Genomic DNA, 24,338 nt, shown 5'->3' with positions numbered 1-24,338 from the left:
GTGGCAATCTATGCACTGGCTATTCAAAGTACACTTTACAAAGAAATGAGGCTTATGGTCAAAAGAAAGCTGGAAAAGTTGCTGTTCTACGGCCTGTTTTTTGAGTTTACCAAAGCCAACTTAAATCCTGGTGTTAAAAATGAGTATTCCCAAAAAGTAAATGTGACCAATCTATACTACACCACACACAAACACACACACACACACACTATACAAACACACACGCACAAATCGTTAGGCACCAGGAGCCCAAACTGTCTTATTGGACAAAAAAAATCACATACCAGAGTTTATGCACTTGTCTTAAATCTCATATAGAACTATCCCTTGAGTATACAGAGGGTCTGTCTTTGCCTTTATATCCCCATGTCCATTCAGTTCTGCAGATTTTGACTAAGCCTGGAACTGCTAAAGCCAAACAGGAAAGATAGTGGTTTACAACAAGGTATATAGAACTCTCAATTACAGGGTAAACTTTGGGCCTTCAGGACCAGCTTTACATAAATCCGGAATCTGACAAGTCAAGAGGGTTAAAAGGGCTCTTATATGTCCTGTCCTCTGAAATTCCTGGAAGTATGTATTTACTTAACATGGCTGTAATCATATTATACATAAAATGTTATACTTTTCATCACGAATATTTTCCATGTTACTACACGGTCTGGAAACCAATCAATTGTAAATGTCTAAGTGCCAGAATTTAATAAACTATTCCACCCAACCCTGGAGATTATAATGTAAACTTCATGGATGCACTCTCTTAGGCACAGAAGATTCCCAGAAGTGGAATTCCTGAGTCAGAGTGTGACTATTTTTATGACTGGGTATACCTTGCCCAACCACTTTCCAGTAGAGCTAATTTACACTGTCACTACCAAGAAAATCATGCCAGTTTTATGGGCAAAAGTTCTGCTGTTTAAAGTGAAAGAAAGAAATGTAGATCTAGAGATAAAAGGTACAAATAAGTGAGATGAGAAAAATCTGTTTTCACTTCTAGAATAATAATAGCTCTAACAGCTCTAAAATGTTTACTGTGCTAAACACTGTTCAAAGCTCACAATCCCCCTAAAAACCTAACAAGTGCATACTCTTCTTATCTCTCATTGTAGATGAAAAAACTAAAGCAGAGGGAGGTTAAGAAGCTTGCAGCAAGCACATCAAGAAGTCTGGATGTTCACAGTTAGGAGTCAAAGTATGCTCTTACCTACCACATTATGAACTGAGGATGGGAAGCCGACGAGGAACACATGGATGGGGCACTCCATACCACTAAGCTTATTCTCGACGTCAGACATGAAGACTGAAGTCTAACTGTGAGAGGAAGAAGAATTTGGGTTATGGGTTCAGTTCTGGGTGCCCAAATTTGATAACCTACCTAAAATAAAACTATTCGTTTATAAAAATACTTAACTTCCCTTTAAGTGTTAGACTAGACCTTGGGGCTTCAGCATGAAGACAACTGACAGAATTCCTGACCTCCTGGCAAACTTGAGAAACATACATGGATCCCTTTGCTTTTCATTAATTTGCAAATTTAAAAATGTGCAGAATAAAGGCAGACATCACTAGGAGCACTCAAATTCTATTTCTGGCAAAGAGAAACTTCAAAAAGTGAATGCAAATACGACAGTCTGGAACAGAGGCTGGAGTACAGATGATATTACCAGAGAATAAGGCTGAGCTGGAATGACTGTACAGAAAACACACGGGAGAATACACACAGCACTACTCTCGTATTGATTTATAATAGACTTAATTATAAAAATTAGTTCCAATGAATGAGAAGTGGTAGAGAATAGAAGATATGACATTAAAATATAACCACAGGCAAATGGGAAACTACAAAATGATCAAGAATAAGGCCAAAAGAATAAGAATATTAATATCTATTATATTTAGATTTCATAGGTCCTGCCATCTCTTTCCAGTACTAGATTATGTGAAGCTATACACAACATCTCCCCATTACCCCATAAATGCACTGGGGCAAAAAGAAATAGTAACCTTGCTGTGTTTCTTATTGACACTCAACTACCACCTCATCATGAGTGTGTCAGTTTGCTTGAGCTGTGATACAAAAGCCACGGACTGCATGGCTTAAACAACAGAAAAGTTACTTTTCACAGTTCTGGAGGCTAAAAGTCCAAGATCAAGGTGACAGTGGGTTTTGTTTTGTTTTGTTTTTTTCCTAAGGCCTTTCTTCTTTGCTTGCAGATGGCTAACTTTTCACTGTATCCTCATAGGATCTTTCCTCTGGGTACACATGTCTCTGGTGTCTTTCTCTTATGTTCAAAATTCCTCTTTTCTCTAAAGACACCAGTTAAATTAGACTAAGGCCCAACCTGTCTACTTCTTTTAACTTAATCACTTAAAAAAAAAAAAATAGGGTCCACACACACAGCGAGGAGCCCAACAGCAGGCTTGAACTCACAAGCCCAGAGATCAAGACCTAAGCTGAGATAAAAAATCAGACACATAAATGACTGGGCCACCCAGGCGTCCCCTTGATCATCTCTTTAAAAGACCTCTCCTGGGGCACCTGGATGGCTCAGTTGGTTAAGTTTCTGCCTTCATTCGTCTCAGGTCATGATCCCAGAATCCTGGGATCAAGCCCAGCATCGTATATATATATCTGGGCTCCCTGCTTGGTGGGGAGCCTGCTTCTCCTTCTGCCCCTCCACCTGCTCCTGCTTTCTCTCTCTCTCTCAAATAAATAAGATCTTTTAAACACACACACACACACGCACGCACGCGTGCCCTCTCTGCAAATTCAATCACATTCCCAGGTACTCGGGATTAACACTTCAACACGTAAAGAGGGGAGCAGCTTGCGATTCAGCCCATAATAATGGGGTAAATGTAAGAAACTCAGGGGTTAAGGCTTGATGTTTTAAGATCACATAAAAGAAAAATAACAGGGGCGCCTGGGTGGCTCAGTGGGCTAAGCCTCTGCCTTCCGCTCAGGTCATGATCCCAGGGTCCTGGGATCCAGCCCCACATCAGGCTCTCTGATCCGCAGGGAGCCTGCTTCCCCCTCCCCCTCTGCCTACCTCTCTGCCTACTTGTGATCTCTCTGTCAAATAAATAAATAAAATCTTTTAAAAAAAGAAAAGAAAAATAACAAACTATTCTGATCCTATCTTCATACAATCCAAGTTTTTTAAGAGAACACTTCAAATCATTCAAGAATATTCACTGTTCCAATAATTAACTCCTGGACAATCGTCTTCCTGCAAAATATGTCTGGAAGGGAAAAAAATGTTACCACTCTTATTAATTAAAATCTCATCTGTACAAAATACAGTGGTTTTTAATCTTTTTTGCAGGCACTATAAGCTCTTTAAAATTCTGATGAAAGCAAAAGAATCTTCCAGGAAAAAGGGGCACATATCCACAAAGTCTGGCATGATTGCTGTTTTAGGAGATTCACAAACCACCTCCCTAAAGCTCAGCAGGGTCCATGGACTCAGGTTAAAGAGCACTGACCTAAAGGACCATTTACTTATTTAAATTAAAAACTAACTCGGGGGGGGGGGGAGGGCCTGGGTGGCTCAGTCGTTAAGTGTCTGCCTTTGGCTTGGGTCATGATCCTAGGGTTATGGGATCGAGCCCCACATCAGGCTCCTTGCTCAGCGGGAAGCCTGTCCCTCTTCCCCTTCCCCTGCTTGTGTTCCCTCTCTCACAGTCTGTCAAATAAACAAATAAAATATTTAAAAAATAAATAAATAAAAACTAAGTCTGGGACACCTGGGTGGCTCAGCCAGTTAAGCATCTGCCTTTGGCTCAGGTCATGATCTCCAGGCCTGGGACTGAGCCCCATGCTGGGTTCCCAGCTCAGCCGGGAGTCTGCTTCTCCCTCTCCCTCTGCCTCTCCCCGTTTGTGCTCTCTCTCTCTCAAATGAATAAATAAAATCTTTAAAAAATAAAAATTAAAACAAATAAAATGCACTTTATAACATTTTAAAGCTGTGTGTGTATACACACATATTGATATAAAAATCAACAGTAAGAAGAGTCCAATGATTTGCCCAAAGTCACCAAATGAGCTGTGCAGAGCTTCCCAATTATGCGTACAGTGTATTTATGGTGGTATTTCCTAAACCCTCAAATCCCAGTTGTTCTCCATTCTTTAAAAGGAAAATTAAGTCACAGACCAAAGTCATTTTGAGTTCATTTTAATAGAAATCAGTTTTGTTTTGTTTTGTTTTTTGCCCAGGAAATGATCAGACTCAAAGATTAACTGAACAAACACAGATCCAAGCTGAACAAAAAGCCAAAAGATAAGCATTGCATACCATCAACTCCTTAAGGGAAGGATGTCTGTATGGTATTTTATACACCCCCCCCCCCAAAACAGGATCAAGCACAGAACACTTTACACATAAGAGGAGCTCCATGAAAAGTAAACACTGGGAATTGTTCTGTAACAGCAGCTGGGTAGCCCACATCTACATCAATCTAGTCTCCAAATAAAGGGGGAAATAATGGCTTAGGAAACTCCTTTAACTCAAAACACCTACCCTTCACTGTCACATAATCTAATGGATCCACCAGACTTGCTGGGTGGGACACCCAGTTGGACAAAGCAATCCCCGCCCTGCTCCAGAGACAATTTCATAAACTCGGTCCTCCAAATCCTACCTCCTGCAAGAAAAAAACTGTACACCCCATGACTTCATTTCTCTACAAAGCCTCAGTATCTTCTGTCATCAAAGGCTGATAACTTAGCAGTGGTTCTCCATCTTTTTTGATTCTGGACACTTCAGTATCTGAGAAAAAGTCAAAGTTCTCTGCCCAAGAAAAAAGGCCAGAGCAAACAAAAAATTCCGCACAGAATTTTGGGAAATCTCAGGGCTTCTAATTAACAGCTCCTGCCTTAGTTCTTCCTTGTATTTTTCCCTTCATCTTCACAGTGGCCACTTGGCCTTTTTCCCCTACCCGTTACCACCATCTTCTTCATTCTTTACCCACTGGAACTACTGAAACTGCTCACCCAGCTGGGGCCCTCCCTGCCCAGGTTTCATCCACTGCCCATTAATATTACGGAATGGCTGCTATATGCCTCCCTGGGACACTTAGCATTGTCTATCTTGTCTTCCTCTCCCCTACTATACTCTAAAGTGAAAGGTCTGAGTAATCATAGTCCTTTCTGTAGCTCTCACAGAGTATGCAGCACAGTGCCTTGTACTTGGAAAGCATTCATTAGAGTGAATCAATGTCAAACCTAAAGATTGAAAAGAAACCAGCCAATCAGCAACAATCTTTTAAATGGAACATATGAGTAGTCAATACTTGGGCAGCCCAGGAAGTTGATGCAATTAAGCAACTCCACCCACCGTTTCCTGAACTAGTGCACTGCTAGCTCAGAAACGGGAGGTGGATGAGGTGGAAAGATAGAGGCTACTCTCCAGGTCATGGTCACTTTTAATCTTGGTTACCTTTCTGCAAAGCAAAAAGTAGTTTGGCTTAAGCAGCAGCTTTTTTTCAGCACCCTAGTTACCTAAAACATTCTGATGCAATGTCAGATTTTAAAGAAAATCCTACTCACCAGGCATGTGCAAATACTTCCATAAAAGGTTTCTAACTTAGTACTGTCAGTTTCACCAGGGTACAAACAACTTTCATGTTGCTAATAACCTCTAAGACAGAACTGAGATATGCATGCATTCAGGTATGAGTTAGGCAACCTCCCTCTCATTTTCAAAGCCCCAAACTACATCCATTAAATACTAATAATACACTAAGTCCCAACAAGAAACACTGTAAAGTCTCCCCATGATTCTTTACTATATTAATCACAGCTGTCTAGGGTCATGTTTACATAGATTTTTTTTTAAAATGCCAAACCAACATTAGTGCTAAAATATTTCTGATAAATAGACTCTTACACACCCAAACTTGAAAGAATAAGGACACCAAGAAGTTTAAAAATACGTTCATCTTTAAAGAGCACTAAAAACATAAACTATGTCCTATTATCATGTTTGGGTTATTTTGGTGTAACAGTTATACATACATTAATTGTAAAGCCACAATTTGTTATCAATTATTTCAACAGAAAATCCTAAGTTCTCTGGTTCTAAATTAATTATCAAGTATGCAGAGTTCATACCCAGAATCTTTAGGTACTTCAATTATTAACAAACCAAACCACAGAGAAGAACCTGGTACCCAAGATCAGATTTCATTGCTGGGCTAATAGGTGGCAAAACTATACATACCAAAGAGCATAGCCAAACATAGTAAGAATTAGAAATGATACAAAACTCCTTCACCTCCAAATTTCTAGTAGTAAGCCTATTCCTCTCTCTCCTACTGCTAATCTTATAGAAAGACTGTTAGTATAAATAACTAATTGTAATTCACAGACTGTTGAATTTGTGACTCATGGGTCCAGCTCTTGTCAGCCCCAAAGCAGGATCCTATTCCCTAGGCAAGATGGTCTTCCAAGCGAACAAACAGTAGCCCACTGGAAAAAGAAAACAAATATCTTCCCTAAACATACCAGCACCTTAGCTGTAAGGAATGTTTTGTACCTAACAAAGCACTTTCGCAAACATTTCATCTGGCCCTCCTTTCTGTTCCTCACATCGTTTGCATCTTAGGTCCTTTGTACCAGCTGCTCCTTCTTTCCTTTCTCCCCAGTCTCTTTATGCCTCCCCCCCATGGTCCACATATCACCACAAACCTATAACCTTCAGTGTTTTTGTCTTGCAGTCTGTAACCACTGTCAGAAGAGAAGATAAAAGCCAGAAACTGAAACTTGCTCAAAATCAAGCAGTGATGTAGCCATAACTTCAAAGGTCAGCATTTTCTAATATGCTACAAACTCAAAACACTACATCTTAAGTTATAAAAGATTCAAATAAAGAGGTACACCAAATTCTCCCTATGAAAATACTCTGTAACATGTCTTACTTTAGGAACTGACACTCAGTCCCATCTAATTTTAAACATTTCCCTCCAACTTTTAGAAAGCAAAGGAAAAGACAATCTGAGAAAGAGCTTTGTATCCAAAAAGCCTTCTACAGTCATTAGTAAAGAACTAAATATTACCCAGAGGCAAACCAGAAGCTAACCTGTATTAACTGGAATCTATTAGAGAGGTGACAGTGCTAACCCCAGGTTCATGCGTAAGTCAGACCCTTTATATCAGTTCATTCAGTGTTTCATATACCAATGCCCTCCAGGAGAATAACATTTACTATAATTCTTCTGCTCTGAGTAAAATGTATAGGTGAGAAAAATACTAAATACCCAAGGATAGTCAAACAGGAAATTCTTCTTCAGTTCCTGAATTCAATTGGAAAATAATTATTTAACACCTACAGATATACTCCAATGTGCTTGAAACCCTGATTTAATGAAGGCAAAATGAAAGCCGGTATGTGAACAAAGGTTTTAGCAACAACCCAAAGGGGAAAAGTAGAGATGAGTTATCACAGTATCTTTAAAATATGTGGGGCGCCTGGGTGGCTCAGTTGTTGGGCTTCTGCCTTCGGCTCAAGTCATGATCCTGGCATCCTGGGATCGGGCCACGTCGGGCTCTCTACTTGGTGGGAGGCCACGTCGGGCTCTCTACTTGGTGGGAGGCCCGCTTCTCCCTCTCCCTCTTCCTGCCTCTCTGCCTACTTGTGATCTTTGTCATATTAATTAATTAATTAATTAATTAATATGACAAACACAAAAGAATTTGCAAGTGAATGTCAGCATTTATACTACCATCAATTTAATTTTTCAAACTTTCAGACTTTAGTTTTTTCAGACTTCAAAATAGTGTCAAAATAATACTCAAGTATTATATATGCTATGTATTTGTTTTCTCTTTGTAGTTGTATAAGATTTAGAAGCATACAGGGTTTACTAGTAACTACATAATAATGCAACGTAAAAATTTTAAAATTCTATCTATATTAAAGGATTTCAATAAATTTCCTTTGGATGGGATTCACATGTTATTCAAATTTTCAAAATACTGCTCCAGATCAGAAATTATTCAGTGCAAAAGATGAGAGTAGCATAAGAAAAACTATTAATATATGTATGAGTGTATGCAACAGAGATTTGATTAAAACTACACAGAAGGTAGAGATCTCTAAACCCACCCTCATTCAAATCTGCAACACTAACATTGCACTCAAACTGCAACTATTGGGGCACCTGGCTGGCTCAATCAGGAGAGCATGCAATTCTCTCTCTCTCTTTCTTTTTAAGATTTATTTATTTGTCAGAGAGAGAGAGAGAGAACACACAACCAGTGGGAGCAGCAGGCAGAAGGAGAAGCAGGATTCCTGCTGCACAAGGAGCCCAAAGTGGGACTCGAACCCAGTGTCTTAGGTTTATGACCTAAGTCGAAAAGTCAGATGCTTAACCAACTGAGCCACCCAGGCAACCTAAGCATGCAATTCTTGATCTCAGGGTCATGAGCTCAAGCCACATGTTGGGCACAGAGCCTACTTAATTTAAAAAAAAAAAAAAAAAATTGCAACTATCTGTGGGGCCTAAAGAGATCAGGCCTTTCTTATTCCTGGGAGTTTTCACCAATCCTTGAAGTTGGTGAATTTTCTTGCATCTCACATCACAAGTATAAAATAATTTCCAATCTCTAATTTGAACATTCAAGCAATAATTTCTCCTTCTATTCAAATCTCAGTTTGGGAGCTAGATACTAATTCAATCTTTCATTCACTCTCATTATTTACTGAGCATCTACTATGTACCAGGTACTCTTCCAAAGACCAGGGATACAGTAGTGAAAAACATAAAAATTCTCATCCTCATTAAATAAACGTTCTAGCTGGAAGACAGACTAATAAAGCATATGTACATAAAAGCTCTTTATGGAGAGAAAAGGAAGTACTGAGCATATGTATCATGCATAAATAATATATTTGATGCAAAAGATTTCAGAAAGCTACTTTACAGTCAACCACATAATGAAGTGAAAAAAAATTCTTAATAAATAGGGACTCATTAGAAAGAATATGAGTGTCCATTTACATGACAAATCTAGAAATGGGATAAGAACATCAGTATAGGGGCACCTGGGTGGCTCAGTGGGTTGAAGCCTTATCCTCCGGCTCATCCAGCAACACATCTAGCAACACATCCGGCTCTCTGCTCAGCAGGGAGCCTACTTCCCCCTCTCTCTGCCTGCCTCTCTGCCTACTTGTGATCTCGCTGTCAAATACATAAATAAAATCTTAAAAAAAAAAAAAAGAAAAAGAACATCAGTATAATAGAAACAAAATGGCACATTAAGCAAGATCTCTTTTGGAACTGAATCCGATCCTGGTGTGTGCTCACACCATTCCTGAAATACTCTAGATTTGAAACAAATTTTAGAAGATTTATGAAGGGACACAAAGAAACTTCAAAGAGATTTTGAGACAATATAAGGGAAAGGAAGAACACCTAGGAATCACATTAAAAATCAAGATATTATTCTTTAGGCCACTCACTGTTAGCATACGAGTACAGTATTTCCTAAGTTTTAAACACTAGAATTAAATTTGATGGAAAGAGAAGACTGATATCATAGCTATCTGATACAACTCAGCTCTAAATTTCTTGCATGACTATAGGAAACAAATCAAAACTACAGATAAGTGCCTTCTATAGGTTCCTATTTGGGAAGATGGCAAGGGGAAAGAGAAACATCAGCCAACTCAGCTCTAAATTTCTTGCATGACTATAGGAAACAAATCAAAACTACAGATAAGTGCCTTCTATAGGTTCCTATTTGGGAAGATGGCAAGGGGAAAGAGAAACATCAGCAGAGGAACAAAAAACAGGCAAATCAAACAGGAAAAGCGTTATCTTTGAATGTAACACGAAAATAAAGGCTAGCTATAAGGTTAAAAAAAAGCAGTCTTAAAATTAACATTTTTCCTAGCATGGCCCTAGAAAAAAGGAAATGGGAAGGCTCAAGAGGCAAATTTTATCAGAAAAATCAAATTATTGTGAAATTTTCTTTTTGGTCTTAAACAAAGACTTAAGTCCCAAAATGCCTTTTCTAAATAAAAGTTGCACAGGTATTTTAATCCTATTCCACTATCACATTCTACCCATATCCCACAAATCCAGTAACAGAAAAATTCAGTGACTATCCAAAATAATACTGAATAGAATTCTGTTAAAATTTTAGAAAGGGAGTGATTCAAAGGCATCAAGAAATTTAAAACTTGGTTAAACATCCTTTAAAATCATCCAATCTTATTATTTCATGCTCAAAATAAAACAGAAACAAAGAAAGTGTAATGTTTATTTGGTTTCCTGAGAAGAATCCTCCTTACTGTGGGAATTATCAATCAAAGAACCATGAGATGACCATCTAGCCATGTCTTTACACAGGAGCAGAAAACCCACTTTTATCACCGAACTCTTGAGCTGACAAGGCTCTAAAGGCTAGCTTATACTAAAAATTAGTGTAGATTTATTAAGTCATAATGGGGATCAAAATTCCAATTTCAGAAACTGGAGTACCTGAGTCCTCCATTCATATTTGTCTTCTCTCCTGGTACCAATATTATTAAATCAGAAGATTTGGGTTACAAGTGAAAAAAGCAAAGAAAAAAAAATAACCTAAGGAATAATTCAACCAAGTTATGATGAATCCTGATGTACATACAGTTTTTGACTCATGACTAATTATACCCCCTTAAGAACCAAAGAACTTGGGACGCCTGGGTGCTTAGTCAGGTATCTGCCTTCAGCTCAGGTCAGGATCCCAGGTGGGATGAGCCCCGCATCCATCCCCTTTGCTCAGCAGGGAGTCTGCTTCTCCCTCTGCCTGCTCCTCCCTCTGCTTGTGCTCTCACCTGTGCCCTCTCTCTCTGACAAATAAAAATAAAATCTTTAAAAAATTTTAAAAAAGAACTTCCTCAACACAAGAAAATTCAGGACCTCCACCCCTTCCTAAAGGCAGAACAAGCATAGCTTACAATTTTTTTAAGCTCCTCCTTAAAGCCTCATCAACTTCAGTTTATTAAATACTTTCTTGTAATACGGCCAAATGGATTTTAACTTCCTAGGTATTCATAATCTTCTGAGCTTGAGCTAATTCCCTTAATTGTTCTAAATCTCTTCAGCTGCTAATTTAACTAAACAATGTTCTTTCCTTTTTTTTTTTTTTTTAAAGATTTATTCATTTGAGAGGGGGGACAGGAGAGGCAGTGGAAAGGGAGAAAGAGAATCTCAAGCACACAGCTCGATGGGGCTGAGATCATGACCTAAGCCAAAACCAAGAGTTAGGACACTTAACCAACCGAGCCACCTAGGCACCCCTAGATCAACATTCCTTCTAAAGATGCCTGACTACATCCATTACCATCCAGCTCTCCCAAATTTTGAGTCTTCACATTTTAAAACTGAATAGTATACTGACTTTAAAGAGAAGAACATACTGGAGCATTCATTCTTGCAGTAAATGTTATTGCATGGAATTAATTTTAAAAACATTTCTAACGTTAACAATGGGAAGAGAATACAAGAGAAAAATTCAAAATATGCATCAATTTTAGAAATAAACTGCTTTTTAAAGACATTTTGCACAAATCTCCAACAGCCCTTTCCTGGGATGCCATGCAGTGATTCTCTATAGTTTTCAGGGTAAATTCTCTACCCCACCCTCCCGAAATTTCTAATTAAGTACAATCAGTTCTCCTATATGGGACTGATTGATTGGGGAACAATTTTAATAAAATGTGAATTTTGTGTCTGCTTTTATTAGAAACACTAAGTGTACATTCAAAACTGCACTCAGAGGGTACCTGGGTGGCTCATTTCAGTTAGGCATCTGACTTCAGCTCACGTCATGATCTGGGGGCTACTGGGATCAAGCCCCACACTGGCTCCCTGATCAGTGGGGAGTCTGCTTCTCCTTCTCCCTCTGCCCCTCCCCTCACTTGTGCTCGCTCTCTCTCTCAAATAAGTAAATAAAATCTTAAACAAAAAATTGCACTCACCTTATATAGAAATACAGAAATATAAAAAACACAAGCATACATGTCAAACATCTTTAAAAAAATCTTTTTTAAATACATGTCAAGTCTACACACCATCCATACTGTTTCCTTAGAAATTTTAGAATACTTTGCAGCAACACATGTGAATTCACTAAGATGTCCCAGGGCTCCTCAGACAGACCAGAAACTGGCAAAGTGTTCCATCCAAGTCTAATGGCTCTAAATACAACCTATATGTGCACCAAGGGGCCAGCACAAGAGGCCAGGCCTCCAGGTTTGTATACTAACTATTAAATCTCCACCTGGATGTCTCAAACTCGACGTCCAAAATCAAAATCCTGATTCCCCGTGCACGTTCCACCACCACCCTTCCCCAGTCCTCCCCATTTTGGTAAACAGCAACCCCATTTTTCCAATTTCCAAAGCCAAAGTCCTTGAGTCATCCCTGACCGCATTTTTTTCTCACAAACCACACCAGGAATTCCCTTTGGCTCTTCCTTCTAAAATATACTCAGACTCCAACTTTAACAATGAGGGAGATTAGGGGCACAGACAACCTCCCCACCTCTATGCAGTCAAAAGTCTAAGTATAACTTTTGACTCCTCCAAAACTTAGCAGCTTACTGTTGACCAGAAGCCTTACCAATAACAAGACAGCAGTTTAACACATATTTTGTGTATGTATTACATACTGTATTCTTAGAATAAAGCTAGAGAAAATATTAGGAAAATCATAAGGAAAATACATCTACAGTACTGTACTATAAAAAATGCACAGATAAGCAGACCCATGCAGTTCAAACCCATGTTGTTCAAGGGTCAACTTGTACCAGCCACCACCTCCACTACCATTCTGTTCTAAGCCACCATGGCTTCTTACCTGCACTAGTTCTCTCAATTCTACTCCTGCTTTCCATATGGTCCACTCTCAAACTCAGCAGCCAGTGTAATCCCATAAAGGAAAAGGGAAATTCCATCTATCATTTTCTTCTGTACCACACCCCTGTTAAAAATAAAACCACAGGCCCAAAATGGCATCACTTGGGCTAGGCGAAGTCAACAAATGAAGTAATACTTGACCTAATTGCAGTATCGACCTCCCCTAGAAATGCAGTCTTAATTTTCTGATTAGCAGAAATGAAGTAATCTGTCACAAGAACCCACTCCATCCCCCAATGGAAGATGGAGTAATCAGCATAATCAGACCCCCTGCCCTTCCCTTTAAGGGGAGGGGATCTAGCCCAAAACCTTTTTCTTTCTTTTTTTTTTTTTTTTTTGCTAATAACCTTCTTGCTCCACCCTTCTTCCCATAAAAACCTTCCATTTTGTACATATCCTTGGAGCTCTCCTTTACTTGCTAGGTGGGATGCTGCGGATTCATGAATCACTTAATAAAGCCAATTAGATCTTCAAATTTATTTGGATGAATTTTGTTTTTTTAACACCCAGGTATTTACTGTATCACTATTTCCATCTTTCTGCTCAAGTGTCATCTTCTCAGAGAGGCACCCCTTGACTATCCACATAAAAAAGTGCTAGTCCCCACATTCCTATTCCTTTTATCCTTTCTTTACATTCTCTGCAACAACTCCTCCCTCCCTCCTGACATGTATCCATGTTGGTGCATCTTCCTCTGACTGAACATCAGCTCAAGAAGACTTCTGTTCACTGCTTTATGAGGCCTAAGAGAGTATATTATAGACAAAACTTGTTGAATAAAAATCTCACCAATTGTTTCAGAAGAACTTCAATGTTCTAAACGTCAAAATGTCCCCAGAGTTTCTAAAAGTGGGAGTGTTTCGATCCTGAATGTCAAACCTGCCTGTTTTCCTGATAATAATTTATTAAACTTGTGCTTTTTTAGGGGCACCTGACTGGCTCAGTCAGTAGAGCATGTGATTGTTGATCTTGGAGTCAAGATGTCGAGCCCCATGACGGGTGCAGTGGTTTACTTTTTTAAAAATGCTTTATTTGCCATCATTATCCATATTATTTGGCTAGTCCAAAATGGATTTTTTTTTAAAGATTTTATCCTTAAGTAATCTCTACACCCAACGTGGAGCTCAAACTCATAACCCCAAAGATCAAGAGTCGCATGCTATACCAACTGAACCAGCCAGACTCCCTTCAATAGATCATATTTTGATTTACCTGAACTCTCTAATTCTATTCATAATCTAAAGGATTAGATAGCCCTCTATATTTTACTAGCTACCTGAAAATTTGGTTTTATTTTCTGACACCCTCCAAAAGTCATGGTAGATGTTTCAGGCAACAAATCTCAAATCCCGATCTATTCTTTTTCTCTCTCCACCAACCCTCTCCCCAGAACTAAGCTTTAAATGCAGCTTTAAACACATTTAAGGAAAATCTCTGAGATTTAGATCCCAAACAACCTTTCTCCATAGCAGGATCTAACACAAGGCAATTCAAAATCTAACCATGTAAATTAAATCAAAGATTACATCTGTGACCCTTGCCCACACAATTTGGGCCAATCTAAAACTCACTTTTTACCTTTGCCTCATTTAATTCCCTAAGTCCCCCTGACCTTCCCCACCAGCTGTCTTCAACATGTACGACATGGAGGTGAAGGGTGAATTAATGAGCCTTAAGAGGAAGCTACTTGATAATTTTCAGGCAGAAAGTAAAGCCCATCTAGATTTGTTTTGGAGTCTTTGTAATGTGACAGAACCTTAAATGGGGATTTTACTTCCTCTACAAACTATTTCATCTGTGACTTGTGTTTGCTGAAGATATTTAGACATACCTTGAGCAGGCCTGTTGTTTAATCTACAAAAAGGTATTTGGATTATCTTAGGTCCCTCTGAAAAGCAATGGACCAGCATCCTGCCCCACTTCAAAAATGAGTTGGCTTCTTGTTACTATGGTGATGAGCACCCTGTGAACAGAGACAATTTGCCACTTGCTTAAAATTCAAAGCATTTTGTAGCTTTGTTTTTTATCAGGAACAAGGTGAGAGGAGCAGTAGAACCAATTATGGAATATATTTATAAACACTTAAAAGGAGTGTGTTTCTTAATTCTGAACAAGATTTTAAATTGTTTAGTTTACAGGAAAAAAATGAATGAAATAAATGGACTGAAGGAAATAAATATGTTGAACTATATTCTAACATGAACAACTCTATACCATTGCTGAACTTGCCGCTACAGATTTTCCAGAACGGAGGTTCTTAGATTGGTTTTCAGATTGGTCACACATACACAAAACACATTAGTTTTCTCACTCACATTAGTCTCCTACTAGTCTCCTACAATGAGTTTTGTGTATGTGTAACAACCATCAGCCTGGAAGGGAAGAAAAATCCACTCGACCAGGTATCAACCAAGTAGTACAAGCACAATGCTCCTGAACCATTAGCAGTTTGAAGGAAAGATGCCACAGTGCAATAAATTCCTAAACGGAAACAATGTTCAGCGCCTATTCCTGATTTTCAAAAAATTTTTACCAAACAGGAAAACTTGACCTTAATAAGAGGAAACTAACATAAATTTATAGAACACAGCATATCCAATAGCAAAATATTAAAAAGATTCCCATCCTATATCCAGGAACAAAACAAAGATGCCAGACAGCACATTAACAAAGAACAAGAACTAAAATATTCAAAGGGAAGAGATAAAAATCTCTCCTTATTTGCAAACTACAGGTTATGGGGTTTTCCTGTTAAAAATCAAATTAAATATTATTTGGTCTAATAGTTCAAAAACTTACCAGACAAAAGATCAAAATATAAAATCAAACAAAAAACACTAAACAAAGAATTACCACATGTCCCAACAACTCTATTCCTAGGGATATACCTCCAAAGAACTGAAGACAAGACACTCAAACAGTTGTACACAAATTTTATAGCAGCATTATTTTTTTTTAAAGATTTTATTTATTTGACAGACAGAAATCACAAGTAGGCAGAGAGGTAGGCAGAGAGAGAGGGGGAAGCAGGCTCCCCACTGAGCAGAGAGCCCGATGCGGGGCTCGATTCCAGGACCCTGAGACCATGACCTGAGCCGAAGGCAGAGGCTTCAACCCACTGAGCCACCCAGGCGCACCAATAGCAGCACTATTTAAAACAGGTAAAAAGTGAAAGGTGAAAACAAACCAGATGTTCATCAGTGGACAACTGGATAAACTATGGTATATGCATACAATAGATTAATGAAGTGATGGTACAAGCACTTGTAGAGAGCAAGATGGGAGCACCTGGGTGGCTCAGTCATTTAAGCATCCAACTCTTGATTTTGGCTCAGGTCATGATCTCAGGGTCATGAGAGCAAGGCCCGTGTTGGGCTCTGCATTCAGCAGGGAGTCTGCTTGAGATTCTCTCTCTCTCCCTCTGCCCACCCCTCAGAAGCAAGCAAGATGGAGTCACTTGTGTCAACCAGGGGAGTGTGTCAAGCAATGACACAAGCAGATAAGGGTACTATAGCTATGAGGTATCACCAAGATGAGTACCACTTAACAACACCCCAGAACTGATAACAAGCAGAAGCAGAGGAGATCTGCAGGGTCCAAAATTGATTAAATCCCTTTAAAAAAAGAGAATTTTTGCAGCAAACTGTCAGATTCTTCAGACATTGACCCTTCTATGTCTGATCACTTAAAAAGGGCATTTGCCACCAAAGGCTCTGCCTGACTGACCTCCAAACTGAGGTCATTCACTCCTTGAACACAGTAAGCAGTAAGTGCCAAGGGGTGACCCAGACAGGACAGAGGCCTTACTTACCTCAACTGTGTGCTCACAGACTGACTGCTCAGGCAGACTTCTCATTTGGTTTGTTAACTCCCTGCCCCCTGTGTTATCATGTTTATTGTGTGACTTGTGTTCTGCTTTGTGTGCCCTGTAAGAAGCCAAGTGAATCATGTGATTAAATGTCACTGAGTTTGGAATCCTGAACCTGCTTTATAATTATGTTAACCCTGCTTCATGAGTGAATAAAGCTGACATTGTAGAAAGACACAACTTCTGAGTACACCTTCACAGCATGCTCATGACAATACTACGACATGGATGAACTTTGAAAACAGTATGTTAAGTGAAAGAATCCAGACACAAAAGATCCCATATTTTACGATCCATATGCAGGAAATGTCCAGAATAGGCAAACCTATAGAGACAGAAAGTAGATTAACGGTTGCCTAGGGGCTTGTTGGAGAGTGGGGGCAAGGGGTCGGAGGGTGGGGACTGACAGGTGTGAAGTTTCTTCTAAGGGGTTAGGAAAATTAGGTGATGGTTGCACAACTTTGTGACTATATTAAACACCAGTGAACTGTATAGTCTTAAAAGGCGAATCTTATGGCATGGAATTTATATCTAAATTTAAAAAGAGAACAGTCAATAAGATTTGTGGTGGGAAAAATAAAATTCCCAAAACATACATAAAAACTAGAGTAATCAAAACGGCATGGAAAGAAACCAGAAATAAATAGTTCAAGAAAACAACATTCTAAATGATTAAAGCAGGATGTTTGAATAAACTGAGAAAACTGGATATCTGAGTGAAAGGTAGATGACTACTTCAATCATAAAAACTTAAAAGTGCCAGAATGAGTAAAATGTAAAATCCAAGGGCTCCTAGGTGGTTCAGTCAGTTAAGTGTCCAATTCTTGATCTCAGCTCAGGTCTCCATCTCAGGGTTGTGAGTTCAAGCCCGGAGTGGAGCCTACTTTTAAAAAAAAGTAAAATCCAATTCTGCCAAATATGAATGATTCTAAACTCTTAGTGGGAAGTAACTCCTCCTTCCTTAAATATACAAAATACTGACATATCTGACTAAATACAAATTCCAAGTATCTATTTGTGGAGAAGACACCATAAAGTTAAAACATAAGCAAAAGACTGGGAGAATAGTATTTGTAATATATACAAAGGATTAATTTCCATGATATTAAAAACTTCACCCAACCAATGGAAAGGAAGCAGGAAAGAGGGGACAGTATTTTCGTATAATACTATTGGTGTAAAATAAAACTGAAAAGACTGTGTAATTTGCAAATACACAGAAAAATACATTAATGTCCAGCAAACTGGTCAGTTGGGAGGAGAGTTAGGGACATTTTTTTTTTAAATCTATTTTCAATGTTTGGGTTTCTGACCACAGTAAATATATTAATTTTATAATACCAAAAACAATTTAAGAAGGAAAAAAGTCTGAGAGGCAAACTTTAAGTAGCTGAGGGACACTAAAGGATTTTTAAGGTGAAGTAGCATGGTTGGTTCAGTATTTTTGACAGATCCCTGGAGCAGCTTTATAGAGAATGGATAGGAGACACACCAGTTTGGAGTCAGTATTGATTCATTTCATTCAACGAATGTTAGACACCTACTAGGTCTTGGCACTGAGCTAAGCACTGGGACCAGTTAGAAATGTCACAAGTTATCCCTCCAAAAGGTCATATATACCTACTGTGGGCAATGGTGCAAAGGAAATAAAGGAAAATACCTATTCTTTTTTTTAGTGGGAGGAGAAGTGAGGGATGTATGTAAAACTTCTGTCATTTTAAGATATCGGTGGATAATATCCTTCTGATATTCCTTGTATTATAAGAGGACCAAGTATTCCTGATAAGTAGAAGCCATATTTTGACAACTCACTGAAGAAAAAAAGCAAAAAAAACCAGTATCAGCCTTGCTCTTACAAGTAGCTATCTTATTTTCAAGATTCTTTGACTTTGGAAAGTCCAAGTCCTAAAAATCTCTAAAAGAAGAAATTTCAAAGCCTTCACTAGTCATTTTCTGTCCTTTTAAAAATTCTTTGGTTTTGTCAAAGATGAATAAAAAGAGGACACAATATTAACAGCCCAAAAGAAAAACATTTTAGTGAATCATATAAAAGATATTTTTAATTATGCCTTAATCTGCATTGGTTTCTTTTTAGACGTGTTCCCATTTTATCACAGCCATCTGCTATTTCAACAGCAAGCCAGTTTTAACAAGTTTTAATAAAGACCATGACTGTACATAAAAATTTTTTAAACTTTCTCACCTTAAAACTTACTTAAATGTCCCCTAAGTGAAAGGAGGCAGAAAAAAGAAACTGCTGATAAATTTGGTGAAAAGTTCACCCTACCACTTGGCTTAGCACACTTCAAAATCTGAGCAGTGTGGCAGCAGCTCAGTTATACCTTAAGGCTCGCTGCTTTACCATCTACAGCTGAGAAAAGGAGCTCTTCTGAGGTTGCTGGTCAGCAGGCAATCACCGTCATCTTGACAAAGCCTACTGCCAAGTGAGCTTTTCTTAAATCTACCACAGTGCTACCATAATTCTCCCCAAACCATGCAGACAAGGTCCCTTATTTATAGATCTCCTATTTCACATGCATGATGTGGGCAACACCAATGTAAATCCAAATCCGTTTCTGAGGGCTTGCATTTATGGTATGGTAAGTATGGTATGCATGCCAGTCACAGGACCTAAATATCTCAAGACAGTCCCAATTTCACAGTATTCTATTGTTTTCACCTATGGTGATTTGTTAAAACCGTGATGATGATTTAATAGTTAGACTCGTGTAAGTTTTTTTAAGTGAATAAAGTTCAAAACACGGAAAAAAAGCTTTTCCAGCTCTCCATAGAATTTTGGTCCTGAGCACATAATCATATGGAAAAAAACCTAACCTAATCCTCTCGACCAATCCTGAGAAAGAGATGCATTTCTTCCTAGGCAGGAGATCATCAGAAATTACAAACGATTTTCAAAAATCCAACCAAACAAAAAGAAAAAGCCATTAGCACATATGAAGAGTCTAACCTGGATTTATAAACCAAAAACAAAACCCTCTAATTAAAACACAAAAGGTGGTGAGGAAAGTAGAGACAAGAAAAAGGAGCAATAAGCAGTGGATGCCAGAAGACCTTTTTGCAGAAATGTTTTGGGTGGTGTTTTTTTTTTTAAATATTTTAATTATTTGAGAGAATGAGCAAGACAGGGAGGGAGCAAGCACAGGTGGGGTGGAGGGGTGGGGCAGGGGGGTGGGGGGGAGAGAAGCAGGCTCCCACTGAGCAAGGAGCCCAAAGCAGGACTGGACCCCAGCACGCTGGGATCATAACCTGAGCCAAAGGCAGACGACGCTTAACCAACTGAGCCACCCAGGTGCCCCAGAAATGCTTAATTTATCAACTGGATACTCCTGTATTTATATCCTGTTACATATTTATTCTTTTTATCCACAGCTAAAACCTTTCAGGTATCTTAAATGCTAAAATGGCCCACATTCTCTTTCTTAGAGATTACAGGCAATTGTTTTTACTTGAGCTACTACCCTGGTACCCTATGACATTCCTACTCTGACCTTCTCCAAAGGTAACCATCAGTAGACAAGGGGGGATCTCAATGGACTATGAAGTGGCCTGGTATGAAATTAAAGGAAAGGAGAGTCCAACCAACCCAATCACATCAAATCTAATGTGGGGAAAGGGCACTGAATTTGAGCAGAAGAAGTTACAAGTGGAGACAGAGTCTTAAGATTAGAAGACTCACTAGATGATGGAGCAATCAATGCCTGCCTGCTTCAGAGTGGATTAGATGACAAGGTCACCAGATCCAGCCACTGAAGGACAACCGGAATCGCTATAGACCTAGGGTGATTAATACTATTATCCCAATTCTCCTCAAACCAAACTATGTGACCTGATACTGCACTAGGTGTTTCCTTACGCCCCCACACATCCACATAAAAACCTAACAGCAGGTCATCTGATTTAATACCTACTTATAGTTACTTCCTCCTTTATGAAAAGAAAAAAATCTCCTAGAATCAGAAGAATTATTTCCTGACTGTATTTATAGGACTTACAAACCAGCAGGGGATTGGCTAAGCCTATTCAGAGCCCCCCTAAATTGCTAAGGTTATGTACCTATTTATTTCAAGAATTATAACCCAGACTTCTGGGTAATACCAGATGGTGGACTAAACACACACCACTATTTGCTGATCCTTCCCCAAACACCTATGTATTGTACTGTAGTGTAGTGTAGTGTAGTGTTTGGTTTTTTTTTTTTTAAGATACAAACCCAAAGGTACAAAGAGTACTAGAGATTACAGCCACACATTTTGGAAAGCTGAAATATAAATGGCTAAAAGGTAAAGGACTCAAAGACCCAAGAAAACTGAATCCTAAGGTAAGCATCAGGGAACACTCCCCCAAAAGGATAAGCAGAGATAAAATGGGAAGATTTAGAAAATCTTTCTAAAATGAAATTCCCAGATGCAGTCTTTCAGACAGGCAGACAAATGCCCTTCCCTCACTCTTAAAATAGGCTGAAGGTAATCTAAAAAGAGAGTTAAAGCAAAGGGTTATATGGACTAAGGAATCACCAGATAAGATGAAGGCAGTTTAAATTAACATATGTACTAGATCCCTATCCACGCTGTGTTGGTAAATATAAATGTTTAACAACTACCTGGGGGAAGCAGGGGTGGCAGGGGAGGAACAAAGGGAGTTATTTGTAATATCTGCTAAAACCTTTATGGTATAAATACTCTTACCATGGCTGCTTCAAGCTAAAAAATACCGCTATATGCAGAGTTCAGAAGATATGCATGGTAACCTATTATTAAACAGTATTTCCACCATATAAATTAGATGTAAATAATATCAAGAGCTTCCGTAATAACAAAATGTAATAAAATAATTAGGAGGTGGTGAATTTTTAGTATTACTGATGTGATTAATATAATATTTCATAAGTTTGTTTAATCTTTAGTAACTGTTACATTTAGCAAGTGACTCACAAAGTTCCTAAAAATTTAAGAAATTGTCTCTGATGTGCCAATACTAGTCACCAACCCTAGCCCCCCGCCATCAGCCTTTCCCAAAAGGCTGACAGTCAGGCCTTCATTTTCAGGTATGGGAGATTAGGAGAGACTTGTCAGGGGAATATTACCAATTAGTCTCGGAAAAATTTAAAGAAAATGACAAATTCTCAATCAAAATTCGTTCAGGGAACACCTGGGTGGCTCAGTCAGTTAAGCATCTGCTTTGGCTCAGGTCATGATCCCAGGGTCCGGGGATCCAGTCCTACTTTGGGCTCCCTGCTCAGTGGGAACCTGCTTCTTTCTCTGCCTGCCACTCCCCCTGCTTGCATGCCCGCTCGCGCTTTCTTTCTTCCTCTCCCTCTCTCACTCTCGCTCTTGTTCTCCTTCTCTGACAAATAAATACATAAAATCTTTAAAAAAAAAAAAAATTGTTTGGCCAGATCTTCCTAAGGTGAAGCTGACAACTGCTAGCTAAGTCCTACTACATATTCAGAGCTTCCAATCAGCTTTCTAAGATCCCACTACGAAATACCAGCAAATAGCCAAGAATTGTTAGGCCTCTCTGGCATAAAAAAGATGAAACAGAAAAACCAAGTTGGAAGGGAGAGCAGGGTCAGCTTCATAGGTATGTGACCTACACAGTCAGAGTGCCCCGCACTTAGAAGAGCTCTGTGTTAGGTTTAATTCTTTACTGTTACTGTCTTGCAATTCTTCAATAAATGACCCACACTGCCACTCTGTACTTGGCCCTGCAAATTACAGAGCTAGTCCTTACAGAGTTTATGCAAACAGAAGAAAACTCTAGGGGAAAAGACAGCATGAATATTTTCAGAAACATAAAAGAAAATATCACAAACGTGAAGAACAGTAAGCTTTAAAAAAAAAAAAAAGAAAAGAAAAACTAAGTGAAAGTAAGCAAAACCATGCCTTCTTGGCAATTAAAAAATGCAATAGTCAAAATTAAAAACTCATTAGAGAATAGCATAACAAGACTGGAAGATCAATTCAGCAAGTCCAATATCTGAGTAACAGAGTTCAAGAGAAAATAAGAGGGGAAAAAAAGGAAAAAGTAGGGGAGAAAATCGGGGTGCCTGGCTAGCTCAGCTAGAAGAACATGCAATTCTTTTTTTAAAGATATTATTTATTTATTTGTCAGAGAGAGAGAGAGAGAGAGAGTGCAAGTGCATAACAGTGAGCACAAGTGGCAGGCCTAGAGAGAAGCAGGCTCCCCACTGAGCAAGAAGCCCAATGCAGGACTCGATCCCAGGACTCTGGGATCATGACCTGAGCCAAAGGCAGATGCTTAACTGACTGAGCCACTCATGCATCCCATGAGCATGCAATTCTTTTTTTTTTTTTTAAGATTTTTTTTTACTAATCTGACAGAGAGAGAGATCACATGTAGGCAGAGAGGCAGGCAGGCAGAGAGAGAGGGGAAGCAGGCTCCCTGTTGAGCAGAGGGCCGGATGGGGGGCTTGATCCCAGGAGCCTGAGATCATGACCTGAGCCAAAGACAGAGGCTTAACCCACTAAGCCACCCACGCACCCGAGCATGCATGCAACTCTTCATATGGAGGTCTAAGTCTGAACCCCACGCTGGGTGTAGAGAGTAATTAGATGAATTTAAATAAAGAGAGTGGGGAGAAAGTCATCAACAAAGTAGTTCCCTGATTTAAAGGGTTCATCCAGTACTCAGCACAATGGACAGAACCAAACTCACACTAAGTCACCTTACCCTGCAATTTCCAACACTGAGAAACAAAGAAAAGAACCAATCACATAAATTATCAGGAACCTAATATATCAGAATATATTCTGCCAAAATAAAAGCATAAACCAATAAACAGGAAAACAGGAGATCTAGAAAACAAGAAACCCAACACAAAGAGGTAAGATGTATCCCCAAGACGCTGGTGAGGGAAGTCCCAGGATAAGAGCTGTGCATAAAAATAGTGGCAACCAGTCCAAATGGAAGCACATCTTTAAGAATACGGGAAACTAAGTGAATATCTGAAGTGTCAGAACTTCCTGAAAGGAAATATGGACAAGATATAATCTGAACTACATTAGTGAGTAGTTTCAAATTAAATGTAAATAATAACAAAAAAAATTAAAATTTCAGGGAAACCCAAAAGTTGTATAGAAAAGTACAAGTTTTCATAGATTACTCTATAGCTTAACTGTGAATAGCATGTTCAGTCTTTTTTTTTTTTTTAAGATTTTATTTATTTGAGAGAGACAGTGTGTGGTGTCTGCGTGTGTGCATGTGTGCGTGAGCCGGGGGTGGGGGAGGGCAGGAGCAGAGGAGGAGGGAGAAACAGACTCCCTGCTGAGCAGGGGACCCCCCCCCCTCTGCAATGAGGTGCTAAGCTACTAGGATGCTAAGATCATGACCCCAGCCAAAGGCAGACACTTAATGAACTGAGCCACCCAGGCACCCTGCATGTTCTGTCTTAACTGTGTACACACTGAATATCAATCTAACCCAAGTTATAAACAACTACATTAGGACCAGAGAAGAAAAAGTAAAAAGGATACCTGGGGAAGTCAAGGAAGAACTAAATCCTGCTAGAATGGGAAATCAAGAAA

At 39.0% G+C, this 24,338-nt stretch overlaps 1 protein-coding gene across 6 annotated transcripts in view; it reads right to left on the bottom strand.

Moving 5' to 3' along the window:
• The window catches only part of FBXO34 (F-box protein 34), an 81,797-nt gene that overhangs the window by 16,406 nt on the left and 41,053 nt on the right, over positions 1–24,338 (bottom strand). Inside the window, exon 2 of one of the 6 annotated variants that reach the window (XM_080807734.1) lies at positions 1,209–1,311. The exons of 3 other annotated variants lie outside the window; for them this stretch is intronic. The gene's annotated coding sequence lies outside the window, so the exon portion shown is untranslated. Of the gene's footprint in view, positions 1–1,204; positions 1,312–12,846; positions 12,970–24,338 lie in introns of those variants that run through there. 2 more of the 6 variants (XM_080807735.1, XM_080807737.1) reach the window with 2 other exon arrangements.

This window comes from Martes martes (genome assembly GCF_963455335.1).
Source record: "Martes martes genome assembly, chromosome: 7".
Lineage (NCBI taxonomy): Eukaryota > Metazoa > Chordata > Mammalia > Carnivora > Mustelidae > Martes > Martes martes.
Note: the sequence above shows the minus strand (reverse complement) of the source record. Positions and strands in the feature narration are given on the sequence as shown.